This window comes from Eptatretus burgeri, chromosome 15 (genome assembly GCF_056783735.1).
Source record: "Eptatretus burgeri isolate ZD-2024b chromosome 15, Ebu_testis_v1, whole genome shotgun sequence".
Classification (NCBI taxonomy): Eukaryota; Metazoa; Chordata; class Myxini; order Myxiniformes; family Myxinidae; genus Eptatretus; species Eptatretus burgeri.
Window position 1 is genome coordinate 16,052,357 of NC_140975.1, and position 14,921 is coordinate 16,067,277.

The window sequence follows — 14,921 nt, forward strand, 5'->3', positions numbered from 1 at the left end:
AAATCAAAATCTATCGTTTCGAGCATTTAGACATTTGGACATTTTTTGTTTACTCATCAATCTACTACTACTACTACTACTACTACTACTACTACTACTACTACTACTACTACTACTACTACTACAACATCATCATGAGTGGGCCCAATTATTCCCACCCTCTTGAGAGATCAGCCAATTCTGGCAGGAATTTGTAATTCATTCTGGCTGTCAGAGATAACTCATCTACTCTTTGTGAAAGATACCCTGGGATCTTTAATGACCACTGACGCCCCCTGTGCTGGCGGCTGAGTCCTCCGATGGACGGCGCACACATTCATATATCGTCCTGCATGATAAACACCAGTGGAGCAGTTTATAGCTGGGTCGCGATTCAAGCCCAGGCGAGATAGCTCAAAGGTGAATTTGCGTACCTCCTACTCTTCTGCGGCCAAATACAGAACACTGGCAAAAGGTTCACCCAACAAACTCAAGTGATCAATCAATCCTAAACATGTTATTAAATTAGCTTTTTTGTTTTAGTGCTTTAATTCCAGGTAGATCATCAAAAACAGCAAATTAATTGTATAAAACATAATTATAAATAAAAAAATATATATTGCGTTTTTGATTTGATATACCATACTCTTTACAGAAAGCCTAGTGTTGGCTTAGCGGTTAGGGTGGTGGCTTGGGATCCAAGGGTCCTGAGTTTGAGCCCAGTTTCCCACTGAATTAACACCAGGGGGTTGACTCGGCCTGTCATCCTTCTGAGGTCGGCGAAACAGGATGGCGAAACCTATCACCAGTGTACTGGTAATAGGGGCACTGCATCAGCGGCATAATCCGTACCCCTAACCAATGATGCAACCGGCAGCCAAAAAGGCTGCACACGAAAGGAAGTCTTTACAGAGCATTGGTGCTGCAGAAACAGTTTCTTTGGCAACTGTTATACTGGGTGGTTTGCCATTGCTTTCCCAGGGTTATTTGTCCGTGCTCTCCTTTTAAATTCTGAGCTTCAAGCAAGGAAGCAGCACGTACCATTTTGGTCTATGCTCTGACTCGGCCAGGGGTTTCAACCAGCCTCAGAGCGGACACTCGAACCATTATGCCATTGAGTATGTATATGTATATGTGTGTGTATATATATATATATATATATATATATATATATATATATATATATATATATATATATATATATATATATATATATATAATATGGAACAAATATATAAAAACTGTAAACTAGAGGGGGAGCACTCGGGAGAGTGCAAAACCTCCGCCGCCAATACTGCTGGGTCACTCAATTGAACCTTATATCTTATTCATTAAATATGTCAACAGTGCTGACAGTTATAGTTCTTTTCTCCATTTTTTTTTTGGGGGGGGGGGGGGGGTTGGAAATCACTTTAAACATGTAGAAATGCAAAAAAAAAATTTTTCTCTAACTTTTTTTTTGGGGTGGGGGGGGGGGACCAAGTCCAAAATCTAATGGCATGATCCTTGGACCATACCTAACCCCCCCCCCCCACCAAGTTTCGACGAAATCCGTCGAGGAGTTTTTCCGTAATACTGTTCACAAACAAACAAACAAACAAACAGAAAGGGGTGAAAACAGTAACCTCCGATCTTCGATGGCGGAGGTTAACAAAACCTGATTATGAGATGTAACTGTGGAAGTAATCTATGGATTGTATAAAGTGTTTAAGTTGTTAACTGTGTGTAAGTATGTTGCATTCACACTAAATATAACTTTGCATGAGTCATTTTTCTGAGTACTGGTTCTGTGAATATCTCGAATTAGTAAGCCAAATGCGAAAATGACTGCGGTATTCTGCGGCCAACTTCGGATATCTTTCAAACGCATACGATAAACATCGCCAACAATCGTTTTGCGTTTGGGATATTTGAGTTTGTGACAAAAGAAACCTCGAAAACATAGTTTACCTTCAGCTAACTATGAAAATGGATTTGCCTACAATGTACCCGATCCTGACAATTGTTGGAAGTTATTGAGGTTGTTGTATTTTTTTTTTTTAAACAACTTTTGTATGTAAAGTCTAGGTTCATGGAGGAGCAGGAAGACACCATGATGAAGGGAAGAAACTACTACTACTTCTACTACCAATCTGCACACCCAGCTTAGGGGTTTAGCGACTCCCTTGGGGGTTAACCCTTTTCACTTTGTTCCCGCGGGACAGGGGGAACACGAGGTTAGGGCAGGAATTTTGAATTTGTTCTGGTTGCCGGTGATTGCTCACCTACGCTTCGTGAAGGACACCGTGGGATCTTTAACTTCCACCAACTAATGTCGGCAGACGAGACACCGGTTTAATGTCCATCCTAGGGATTGGCACACACATTGAATCACCATACCTGTGAAACACTAGGATGACGGTTCATAGCTGGGTTGGGAATCAAATCCATGCTAGAGAGCTTAGAGGCGAGTGAGGGAAGAAAGGCAAACTTATAATGAAGTGGCCACAGCTGGACTTAACAAGCAAAGGAAAGAATGATGAAAAGAAGGAGAGAAGAGGTGAGGGGAGTAAGATTGCAGTTTGAGAGTATGAACTTGGCAGGAAATTGTTGATGGGGATAGGTCTGACAGGATGGTGAAGAGGTAGCACACTTACCTTTGAGCTCTCTGTTTTGGGTTTGAGGCCTGATCAGATTACAAACTTTGGACTGGTGCTTCACAACAGAGCGTTCTATCACAAATTACGCCATCTCTCAGATAAATGTCCATCTACTTTGGCCAACTCGTGTCCCAGGTGTCCCATCTACTAGGGTTAACTGATTATCCAGGTGTCCCATCTTCTAGGGCTAACTGACGTCCCAGGTGTTTTACCTGCTCGGCTTACCTGTTGCCCTAGGACCTAGGTGTCCTTTTTTGCCAGGGTTAGCTGGTGGCCGTTAAGAATCCCGATGGTGTCTTTCTCGAAGAGTTGGTGAGCTATCGCTAGCACCCTGAGAAACTACAAATTCCTGCCTTGACGCAAAGGCTAGAATTTGTAGTTCCCACTGGGAAGGCTAAGGCAAATGACTCACTTGAATCATTGGTGTAGGTCTGTTTTCCATGGTGTAGTTTCAGATTCATCAAGGAATGATGGAGGATGTCCATTCTGTGGCTGGTCTTGGCTGGCCATCTTGGATATATTGGTCTGTCCATGATGGTGAGGCCCATAGGCTCAGTCGACCAAACCTCTTTCAGTGGTTGTTTGTGGAAATATACCCGTGAGTTTGCGACATCCAAACACAGAGACAGGGCGACAGTATGAGATTTTCTCAGATTTGATGACTGTTGAGTACCAACTCAACTTGGATCGGAGACCTCCATAAAGGACGGCGGTATAGCGCGGTGTGTCATTGGGTTCAGCCCCAGAGCTGTCTGGTTAGGGATTTTCTGACAGAGTCAAATCCAAATAAAACTGCTCTACTAGCGGATTGACGGCAGGGGGTGCTGTGTTTGGAAACATCTTATCCTTGTCATGCGGCTCTAAAAGCCGGCTCTTCTTTCTGTATCCGGGTTGTGGATGAGAAAGATCTGAAAGAGTATTGTTTGAAAGAGTCAACCGCTGTTCATGGTACCATGTAAAAATTCCTCGCCTATAAGTGAAATGAAACGTGCAAGTTAATTTTTGTTTTTTAGATCCTCGTGGAGGATCTCGAAGTCTTACTCACGTTGTTGTTCTTCATCTTCTTCTTGTGGACTTTTTTTTGTTTCACAACCTACAGTTTTCATCGAAACTTCCTGAAACTTGGCATATATATGTAAAAATACCATGTGCAGACAGTAATCATCTCCGATTTTGAAAATTCCTCATAGAAAAAAAAGTTATGATGTCAAAATATCTCCGCTAATGGAAATCGTCTTAAAAATTATCTCCGAAACTAGGCAAGCTTTTTGAATTCTGTTTGCGGGAATCGAACAGGGCATTAGCACAGATTAATTACCGCACATATGATACATCAATATGACGTCATATCAATTTTTATGACGTCATTCCTATTTTTTGACATTTTTTGTTTCACAACCCAGAGTTTTCATCGGATCTTCGTGAAGCTTGCCATGTATATGCAGAAAGCCCATGCGCAGGCAGTAACCATCTCCGATTTTGGAAATTCTTCCGAGAAAAAAAGTTGATGTCATAATATCGCCGCTAATGGAAATCGCCTATACCATTATCTCCGAAACTCGGCAAGCTGTTTGAATTTTGTTTGCGGGAATCAAGCCAGGCATGAGCACAGATAATTTATCGCAAACCTGATACATCACAATGACGTCATATTCGTTTTTATGACGTCACCATTAAGAGGACGAGGATCTTAGCTCATTTGAGCTTGTTTAAAGGTGATGTGGGCGACTGGATGATATCAAGTGGATTGTAATAAAATGGACTTCAAGGATATTAATAGATTTGGTTAATGTGGAATGGGACATGGCACAGACATCAGCTGCCTCCTCCCGTGTCCATGTTTCCACGTGTTTCCTTCACTGAGGTTCGTTCTCATTTGTCATTCAACTCCTTATTTGTATTTTTTTTTGTTTAAAATTTCTCTTTTGCAAGTTAAATGTACAAAATATTTTCCATCTTGCACCGGTTTGCTGTTGAGATACGTCCCACTGGTGACACTGTTTGGTGACTCATTTATGTAACACTCCATGGAAATTTAACGATTATAAAAAATGTTCAATGTATGAGGAGTTTCTACCAAGAATCTCATTGTTAAGGGCTTGTAGGGTTTTTTGCTGTTGTTGTTGGGGTTTTTTTGTAGAAGGCTCGTGGAAGAGCCAGAACACAAAACGGATCAGGATGCAACAGCACATGAGGAACAGCAGAAAGAGAAGGGGGGGACACCAACATCAGAGCTGAGGAACAAAATAGATGGAGACGGACAAACAAGGGATGTGGGTAAGGTTGAGGGTTAGGGGAAGATGTAGGCGGTGGATCGAGAAGCAAACTCTCAGGAAGGAAAAAATGAATATTTGGGGGGGGGGTGGACGTGGTTAATCGAGGGTGGAAAAGATAATGGTTTTGCATTGGGGACAATCTGATATGGTGGTGAACCGCTGTCTTGAAGATCTGGAGGGAAGAATGAGATTGAAGAAACTGTGTAAGTTGGATCCACAAGTGGGGAAAAATAGGAATAAATGAGTGGAGGTGAGCAGTGATTCTGGAGTTTGCGAGTTTCACAAGAAAGGGGTTGATGGTGGACTGCATGTGCCCTGCAGAACCTTGGGTGGGGGAGTGCACGGAAAATGCAGAGGGTGCAAGACCAGAAAGTAGGCAGTAGAAGACAGTGACCACTGACCTGTCTGCGATGTGAAAGTGATAAGCCCATCGACTATCAAGGTGCGGATAAAGTCCTTGCAAGCATAAACTTTGATTTTAAACAAGATTTGTGCCACAAGAGAAATTCCAGTAAATTGATGTGCTGATATATTTTATGCCTAATTATGAAATTATTCAAGTTGTCCAGTTTTTCATATTTGCTCTATCTTTACTGTCGATCATCATCAGACTCTTTACCAACCGTCGATGCTTCTGAAGCAAGCTCTTGGCACATGTTGTGCTCGGTGGTTTGCCGTTGTCTTCACAGCAGTCAATATGGGCAGGAATTTTTAATTTGTTCAGGGTGCTGGTGATGACTCTCTTACTCTTTGCGAAGGACATTGTGGGGTCTTGAACAATCGCCAACGGGTGCTGGCAGGCGAGACTCCCGGCTTCACATTCATCCGAGGGACAGCGCACATATTGATGCCTCGCCCTCTGCCTGCAAAACACCAGGATGGCTGATAATATTTAAGATGATTAAGATGATCCTGATCAATTAAGATGATCCTGATCGATCAGTGCTCACGACTAATTATTCTACTTATATAGGGCCACCATTGATCTCTCCTTCTTGTGCAGACGTCTGGCGGGGTCGTTTGGCAGAAGCTTTTCACGAACGGCTGACCAGGCCTGTTGTTCGAGTGAAGATTATTTTGACAGGAAATTTGTCATTTGTTCAGGGTGCTGGCGATAATTTGCCTACTCTTCACGAAAGACACAGTGGGACCTTTGATTTCCCCCAATACATATATGTGTATATATATATATATATATATATATATATATATATATATATATATATATATATATATATATATATATATATATTTACACGTTTTTGGATACAGAGTCGAGGCTCGTGAAGAGCTAGTACACCAAACAGTTCAGGATGTAACGGGCCAAAAGGAACAGGAGGGAGACAGAGACAGACATCAGGGTTGAAGGATAAAATAGAGAGAAACTTGGACACATAAGGAAAGTGGTTCAGAAAGACATCAGAGTTGAAGGATAAAATAGAGGGAAACTTGGACACATAAAGAAAGTGGTTCAGAAAGACATCAGGGTTGAAGGATAAAATAGAGGGAAACTTGGACACATAAGGAAAGTTGTTCAGAAAGACATCAGGGTTGAAGGATAAAATAGAGGGAAACTTAGACACATAAAGAAAGTGGTTCAGAAAGACATCAGGGTTGAAGGATAAAATAGAGGGAAACTTGGACACATAAAGAAAGTGGTTCAGAAAGATGGAGGGGGGGGGACACATAGGGTGGATAAGATGGATACTGGAAATCTGGAAGGATGTGGACTTGAGGGGTGGGGTGGGGCAAGAGGGGTTAACGAAGGTAGAAAATATAATGGTTTGGATTGGGGATGATCTGAGAATAAATGCCAGCAGATGAGATACCCAGCTTAACATCCATCCAAGGGACGGCGCATGCTCTGCCTGTGAAGCACCAATCTGACCATTTACAGTCGGGGCGCGAATCAAACCCAATACAGTGTAGACAACTCGATGTAGATGCACGACTTCTACACTATCCTGTTGAACTAATTGGGTTCATCCTGATTGAGTCATTCCTAGCAATTCTCACCAACTCGGTTTTAATTGTATTTTTAATTTCCCTCCATCTTCCATTTTGTCTGTTTAGCCGAAGGGAGTGTGTGCTCGAGGAGTGGCTGTTTAACTTTAATTCCTTTCATGCTATTCAACATAACGACAACATTGCAGGCCTTTTTGGTGAATTATTGGTCTGTTCATGTTACTAGTATTCTGAGCTTACTCTGGCTATACTTAGATATGAGGGAGGTGGGCTGGGTGGGTTGAGGGGTGTGGGTGGGTCTTGCATGAGGAAGAGGGTAAGCAGATAAATTTTGGGAATTGAACAGTTTTTGCCACACACTCGTATGAGTTGTGAAAACTGCATTGTTGGTTGAGTGGGGTAAGTATCAAAGCAATATATTTGGGGAAATGGGAGTCGAGCAATTGCATTCACGAGATGAAGTCTGGGTTGACCCGTTTGTTTGGTGTTTTCAATATGAACACTTAACTCATGATGCTACAGTCATAGGTTCAAATCTCATATCCTGTTTTGATTTTTTTCTTTTCTTTTCTTTTCTTCTTCTATTGCCTTCTAAAGTCATTTCATTTCTCTTTACAGGAGCGAGGCTCATGGAAGAGCAAGGTAGAACTGACAGTGGGACAAACATCAAAGGAATGAATGAGCAGGATAAGAGGAGAGGGAGGAGGGGAGGAAACACTGAAAATAGTGAGTACTATCGTACCCCGCTATTCGCGGGGGATACGTTCCTGGAAAATGCGACGAATGTCGAATCTGCGAATGTCGGGGCATTGTTTCAATGGGACAGAGGGGGTGGTTCCCGGCGATTCGCGATTCATAAGGGAAAATTAAAAATCCCATGAATAACGGCGAATTCGCCTGCTGAAAACGTGAAGAAACTGCGACTACGCGAAGCACAGGGCCTCAAATGTAGAAGCAGGTCGCATTTCATAAACCGTGAATACGTGGGGTCCGCGAATAGTGAATATATGAATAGCGGGGTCCGACATTACAATGTTTGGGTTAGGAACGATTCATGAGGGTAATAAAGATCATGGAACAGAATTTGCGATGAGAAGAGATGCTGTTGCACTGCATGCTTGTAGTCCTCGGGGGGAGGATGAGACAGAACAGCTTCTGAAAGCTGGTTCCAACGATGGCAGAAGCAAGGAGTGAACGAGTTGAGGTGTGCAGTCAGCCTGGATTTTGTAAGTTTAATCACCAGGAGATTACTGGAATAGTGTTTGCACATTGGAGATGCTCTAGGGGGATTAGGGGGGGGGGGCTGGTGGGTCAGAGGACTAAGAGAGCAGAGGGAGCAATGTTGGAGAAGAGGCCATTAAAATGGAGAGAACCACCTTCCTGCGCGCGATGTAAGAGCAATAGACCTTGTGCTTCAGCCTCATCACAGGAGATTCCAATAATTTTGAGAGCTTTAGATTCCACAGAATCCAGGAGAGATGGATGTTCTGCTAGGGTGCCAGCCCACAGTGGAGAGCAGTACTCCATTAAGGTATAGATAAAGACCTTGTAGAATTGAATGATTCTGATTTTCCAAGGAAAGAATTGCATCGACGGAGAATGCCTTGATTACGGTTGGCCTTTGTAATTTGCATAAAAGTATCACCGACGTCCACTATCTTTGTCCTGTGTCACGAGCCATGGGAACACCAAACCTTGGCATCACACCCATAAGGATCCGTCGACCAGCTCGTTGCGAGTTCCAGGGGACCGCAGAGCAGTTATGCCTCCTTACCGACCCGATATGGCAAGAATGAGCTGACGGTGCTTCAACACTGCTTTGAAGCTTCAACAACACTGAAGACAGATCAGCCTTCACACGTGGGACACGAGTGAGTCAAAGTACCAAGGGTCGATTCACATTTTCCAAAACATGGACCTGGATTTATGGTGGTGATAAATCTATAAAGCCAGGCAATGAATATACACACTCAAGCAAGATTATTCTGACATTTTTGACAAATTGGGACGAATCGAGTGCATAGCAGTGAGCCGTTCAAATTCCAGTTGCCCAAAAGCGCCAAGATAATTATCGGATGGGGAGTCCTCATCTGGCTCTAACAATTACAGCACAAAGGTCTCAACATTGGATAAATATCGCGTTGTGGCGCTAAGCTGGTGGCACACTATGTGGACGTGGAGGCTCCCCATCGAAGCTTGCATTCTGGAGGTTATGTGTAAATGCCCCCTCTTCTGCCCCCCCCCACCTTGTCCCTTCTACTTTGGTAGCATCATTGTATATAAATTAGCAAAAGTGTTGTACAAGAGAGGCCCATCATGTGTTTTCGGGTTTCTTTTGAAATCCTTTGCTATCGACATTGATATGTTAAGGCAGTAGGCAACTGCGCAGCACTTGGTGAGTTGCCATTGTGGATCAATTTGCTCATAAAGACCACTCCAAATGAAGCGGCTTGCCAATGGTTGTTGGCTAACAAAGCCAGTCAAGCTGAAGAGTTAACTGCGCTTGCCTTATGGTCCATTTTGCTTTAATCGCCAGATCCTCTCATTGGGAGTTTGTTGGAGTAACGAGGAACCAAAGGGATATTGATTACTTCAGTTGCAAGTAATTATGTCTTATACATGCCTGGTTCTAGTGATGTCATCTTTGTGCAGAAAAATCACCGTTAGCAAGACGTTTTGCAACCGGATGGGTCGAGTGTCGAGGTAGGTGCGTGAAAGTGCTTCCTGGAGTTTGAAGAGGCTGTGCGGCTGCATTGTGGGAACAACACGAAATGTTCTACTTTGGGGGGGGGGAGAAGGAGCGGGAGGAGGGGGGCAGAATGCTCCATATTTTATGAGACCACTTGTTTACCCATTATTAACTGGAAAGTCTTTGCTTTGTTACCAACGCCACCAAAGGTGAAGGAGGTTATGTTTTCACTCCTTTCTGTCTGTTTGTCTTGTTTATTTGTTTGTGTGCAGGATGTCTCAAAAAAGTTGTGGACAGATCCGGATGAAATTTAGTGGACAGGTTTGGCGTGTGACAAATATGAACTGATCCGAATGTGGATCCGGATCTGATAATTTTTTTTTAAGTGATTCTTCACCATTGAGAGTTAGGGCTAAACTAATACAGAGCACTATATCTAAAAAAAAAGTTGAGGATGGATTTGGATGAAGCTTGGTGGACACGTTGGGTGTGAGCCGAGGACGAAGTGATTTGATTTACGTGAAGCTCCGAATCCGGATCTGGATACGAGAATTATTTAATTTTTCAAGTTATTCTTCACCATTGAGAGATAGAGATAGGGCCAAAAACGATATACAACATGATATTTCAAAAATGTATTGGGCCTGATATGTTCTCGTGCATCAGGCATTACGTGGTGGAGGTATGCGCTCGACCGAGTGACCTTCTAGTTGTATTTTAAATGGTCCTTCTGCCTCGTATCGATTCACGTTCTCCACTTATGCGAGGACATCAACATCAACAGTGATATGTCGAAAAATGCATTGTAATTTGAGAGTTTTCCTCATTTATTCCTTTTCCCATCATGATGGAAATCCCATTGGCTTACGCATCCTTTTTTTTTCTGATTCCTGATGATCATATCTCCAAGTGCCCTACTGAGCTTGAGGATTACTGCCAGCTGATAGTGTGCAAAGCGTAAAAAGGGTGCATTCATTGAAACAGGCTGAGTCCTGGAATTTGTACACCACTTATGATACAAGCCAACCTGATACAATACCAGGTGTGGTTCATAGTTTTGAAAAAAAGTTTTGTCGTCTTGTTTTCATTTGGACAGTTAGTTTGGGATGTGAAAGCTAAAGAACCCTCATTCCGGCATAAGCACCGCGCTGTATAACTCTCCTGTCTTCCCTCCTCCCTTCAACCACGTTATGTCACTCATCAATACAATTTAATGTCAACAAATCAGATGAGGTCCATATTACTCGCTGAGACAATTTTTCACAGCCTTTTAAGCATCTCGAATTTGTTACGGCCCGGCCAAGAGCTGAACCACATCCCTTTTCCAGATGGGCCACCACCGAGCAGGAGGCGCTGGGAACGAACCCCGTGCTCCGTGCCATGTAGGCCACCCCCAGCTGTCCCCACTTCCATTGCACTTTGTTGTCAGGCTCTAGAGCCTGGCAGCTTTCCAGCCATGCCATGGCAACGCTTAAAATGCTTTCGTGGCGAGAGAGATGGTCAGCTTTTTGTGAAGCCGTGTGCGGATACTTACTTGGCATTCAGCCCCTGGGAAACCTGGAACATTGGAGGGTGCCAGGAGTATGGTTTCTCTTTTTCCTCATATGCAGCTCGCTGGTGTTTGTCATCTCACGGGAGAGACGATAGCTTTGGTTTCCATCACTCCCCAGAGCTGGGTTTGTTATTTTTTTTCTCCCAAATGAAGATCATCGGCTTGGGATTGGTTTAAGAGCTTGGTTATTGAGGCATGGCAAACTGCCGTCCACGTGACCATGTGTAATTGCTCAAATTGGTTGATGGATGAGACCTTTCGATAGTGCTTTTGTAAGTGCCAGGACGGAGAGGTGCTTGCGGTTGGAAAATCAAAAGCTGCAGATATCGTGCTTTCACTTGGAGAGAGGCTCGACACGTCCTTGTGTCAGCAGAAAATTTTGTGTTATTTCTAAAGTCTAGCGGAGAAAACTTATTTTGTTGTTGTCTGTGTATCAGACGAGGCAGTCTGTTTTTGCAGGTCGCCACATTCCACAGCTGAGATTCTCACTCACCTCCACGGCATGGGTGCAGATAACTTGTTCAAGCCAAAAAGCCGCTCACATACTATATTGAGACATAAAGGATGGTTGTTCTTGTCTAACCTGTGGATAACATGCGTGTGTGTGTGTGTGTGTGTGTGTGTGTGTGTGTGTGTGTGTGTGTGTGTGTGTGTGTGTGTGTGTGTGTGTGTGTGTGTGTGTGTGTCCTCTTTTGTCCCTGCCTTCCTGCTTTGTTGGCTCATCTCCTTTCCTTGCATGGGTGCCCCTTCACCTTTCCCTCCACATTCATGTAGAGCATCCACCTTCCTTTGCCAGCCACCCTTTCTTATGTCTGAGTTCCCATTGCTTGAAAACTTCCTTTTGGGTAGTGATTCACTATACTGAACCTGAACAAATATTTGTCTTTCTAGTTGTTTTTTTGTTTTGTTTTTAAACGAATTTGATGGCCATGTCGATACGTGTGATGAGATATAAAAAAAATCTTTGGGGTTCAGAACTTTATTTAATGCTGTTCAGTTTTTTTTTTTTCTTTGGTTTTGATGCAAGGAGTGCAGGTGTTTCGTATGTTCCATCCCCCCCCCCCCCCCAAAGTGATGTTCTCTTCTCTCTTTCTGCAGTATGTTCGAGAATTATGGATGAGACGCACGTCGACCCAATGTAAGGAAACCACTCCTTCCTGCAAATCTCCATCTCCTACCTGCAGTGGCTGAAAAAGCTGGACCTTTTAAGATTTAAGAGTGGTTGTCAACGATTTGTGTAAGTTACCCACCCTGTCTTCTCTGTGCTCCGCTAACAATCCGTGCCGGTGCATGGTGTGGTTCTTGTCTATATGGTTTGGTTCTACATCTTATGGTACATCAATTCTGTAGCAACTATGGCACAAGAAGAAGCTTGTACGAACTCCATATTACATGCAGTTTAGTACCCAGGAGATAACGTATGATGGCCACATCAATAAAATATATGGGTCTAAACCCAGAGACCACAACATTGTGAAACAAGCACTCGGACCGCGGTACCAAACGGTCTGACCAAAGTTCGCAGTCAAGTGAAACCTCCTTTGAACACAAAGCCGTTCAACAATTTTGACTTCCTTGTATGTCCTGTTGATCTTCTTGGAATTGGACGTCGGTATCTTTAACATCTATGGCTCGTTCAAGTTAATTTCTTTGATAATCGGCCAAAGCAATTCGATGTAAAATTATGATGGCGCCGATGATGTGGTTGGTTCGGCAAATGAGGCACGCAGCTTCACTTTGCCTCCCGGTACCATATGTGCCGCGTGGTGTCGAACTGTGTACAGGTTGCTCTGTAAGCACAGCATTTTAACTGATTAGTGTTGCTGAGGATGCCTGAAGGCAGAAACACGTGTCCAAGACCGATGCTTAAAAACGCTGAGTTTACACATTTCCCCCTTAAGGGTCACATGCCTTTCTCTCTGGTTTCCACTTTGTGGGTAATTCAATTTTCTTTGGTGATAACATCCATTCTGCCAGGCAGTCAAGTTGCCAATTTGATGCGATATTTAAATGGCTCAAGGTTTCTTCCACTCTTATTTGAAAGATGCCAACGGTCTTTCATATTCGTTCTTTGGTTTAATTTGCATCTGGCTAGTGCATGCCATTCCACAGGCACGCATACCCAAACTACAACGGCACCTGGTAGGGCGCATATCTCCGCCAGGTTGAACATTTGAAGTTTTGTATCCCACTGATGAGCCGGTTCTGCATCCGGATCTTAACCAAGATCCAATCGGCTTGTTCTTTTCACCTGCCCAACTCATTCACCAAGTTTTGTCCGAATCCGTCCGCAACGTTTTGAAATATCGCGTTGTATGACGTTTTTGGCCCCATTTCTCAATGGTGAAGAATCGCTTTTCGAATTTAAAAAGAAAAATCTTGTATCCGGATGCAGATCCGGATCGCCACTGAAATCGAATCAATTTGTCCATGCCACACACCCAACCTGCCCACCAAGTTTTGTCCCAACCCATCCATAATGTTTTTTGACATCCTGCTCAAAGACAGACAAACAAACAGACAAACAGTGGTTAATACATAACCTGCATCCACATTTGGTGGCAGAGCTAACTAGAGAGGCTTGTACCAAAAATAATAAGTCAAAAATATGAGTCGTAAGCCGACAAATTGCTTGACACCTCGTATAAATCGTAGAAAGACCGGGGCGACGATCTTTGAGAATGGGCAGGTTCAAAACGGCAGCATGTATAATGGTCGTGGAAATGTGTGCCCAAGCGTTTGCAAAGAAAATGTCTTTTTGGTGAGATTTTATTTAAATTTAGATGTGAAGTTGTTGGTTTGGGGGCTTTTGACGGTGCACAGGTAGAATAAAATGTGTGCTCCGGTTGGAAGGCAGTTAACCGTTCTCTCAACATCCAAATTTACGGGAACCTTTTCCTTGTTTTGCATTTTAGATGCCTTCGGCACAACAGCGAAACCGGGTTCAACAAGACTGAGAATTTGACGATGCATAACCAGGTGGGGTGTATAGATCAAAGTAGATCTGAGAATGAACATTCTATATTAAAGTAGATCTGCATGTAGACTCACACTTACCGACACACCAGTCACAATAGTGCATCCCGTCCATTGGGGAATGGGCGAGACAAATGATTACCAAAATATAACCACAGGGTTAGGACTGATGTTCACGTTGATAAAGGTTCATCGGCTTTCTCAAAAGATATCCTTCCCAGGATGACGGCTTAAAATTCTGGTGAGAGCCGGTGGTCTTTTGATGCGCGGTAAACATTTAAAACGCCTTGGGCAGCCCTTATGCAACATGGCTTGGGCCTGTGATGTGATTCGAGCTTGGTGTTGAGCCAGAGTTCATGACAAAAACATTCGGGGAAACTTTTCCCTCGCATGCTCCGGCGTCCACATATCGATCTTGGACTATTCTCAGTATCCTACCAAAGCAACATGGTCTTATCATAGTCTCTTTATCTGGGAGCAGATAATCAATAATTCCCAGGTTCCGACATTCGATGGTTTTGCTGACTTTGCATATTGGTGGCCCTTGTCAATGTGCATCACTTTTATTGGTCGGTTCGATAAAGGCCAAGGTGCAGTGGCAACTTCCACCTACAATTCCTCTTATTTTGGCTGAGTTAATAACAATAATATTAATGAAAATATTATTGATTATAACATATATATATATATAATATTAATAATAACAATAATATTAATAAAAATATTATTGATTATAACATATATATATATATAATATTAATAATAACAATAATATTAATAAAAATATTATTGATTATGTTCAATTATAAATGAACAGAAACAAACATAAGTGTATGTGGAAAAAA

The 14,921-nt window shown here is 43.0% G+C and overlaps 1 long non-coding RNA gene across 1 annotated transcript in view; it reads left to right on the forward strand.

The window, feature by feature from the left end:
- LOC147011619 (uncharacterized) overlaps positions 1 to 14,080 on the forward strand; it is a 30,523-nt gene extending 16,443 nt beyond the window's left edge. The window contains exons 2-3 of the long non-coding RNA XR_015051467.1: positions 12,199 to 12,337; positions 14,016 to 14,080. This is a non-coding gene — a long non-coding RNA (uncharacterized LOC147011619). The remainder of the gene's footprint in view (positions 1 to 12,198; positions 12,338 to 14,015) is intronic.
- The last annotated feature ends 841 nt before the right edge of the window (positions 14,081 to 14,921 follow it).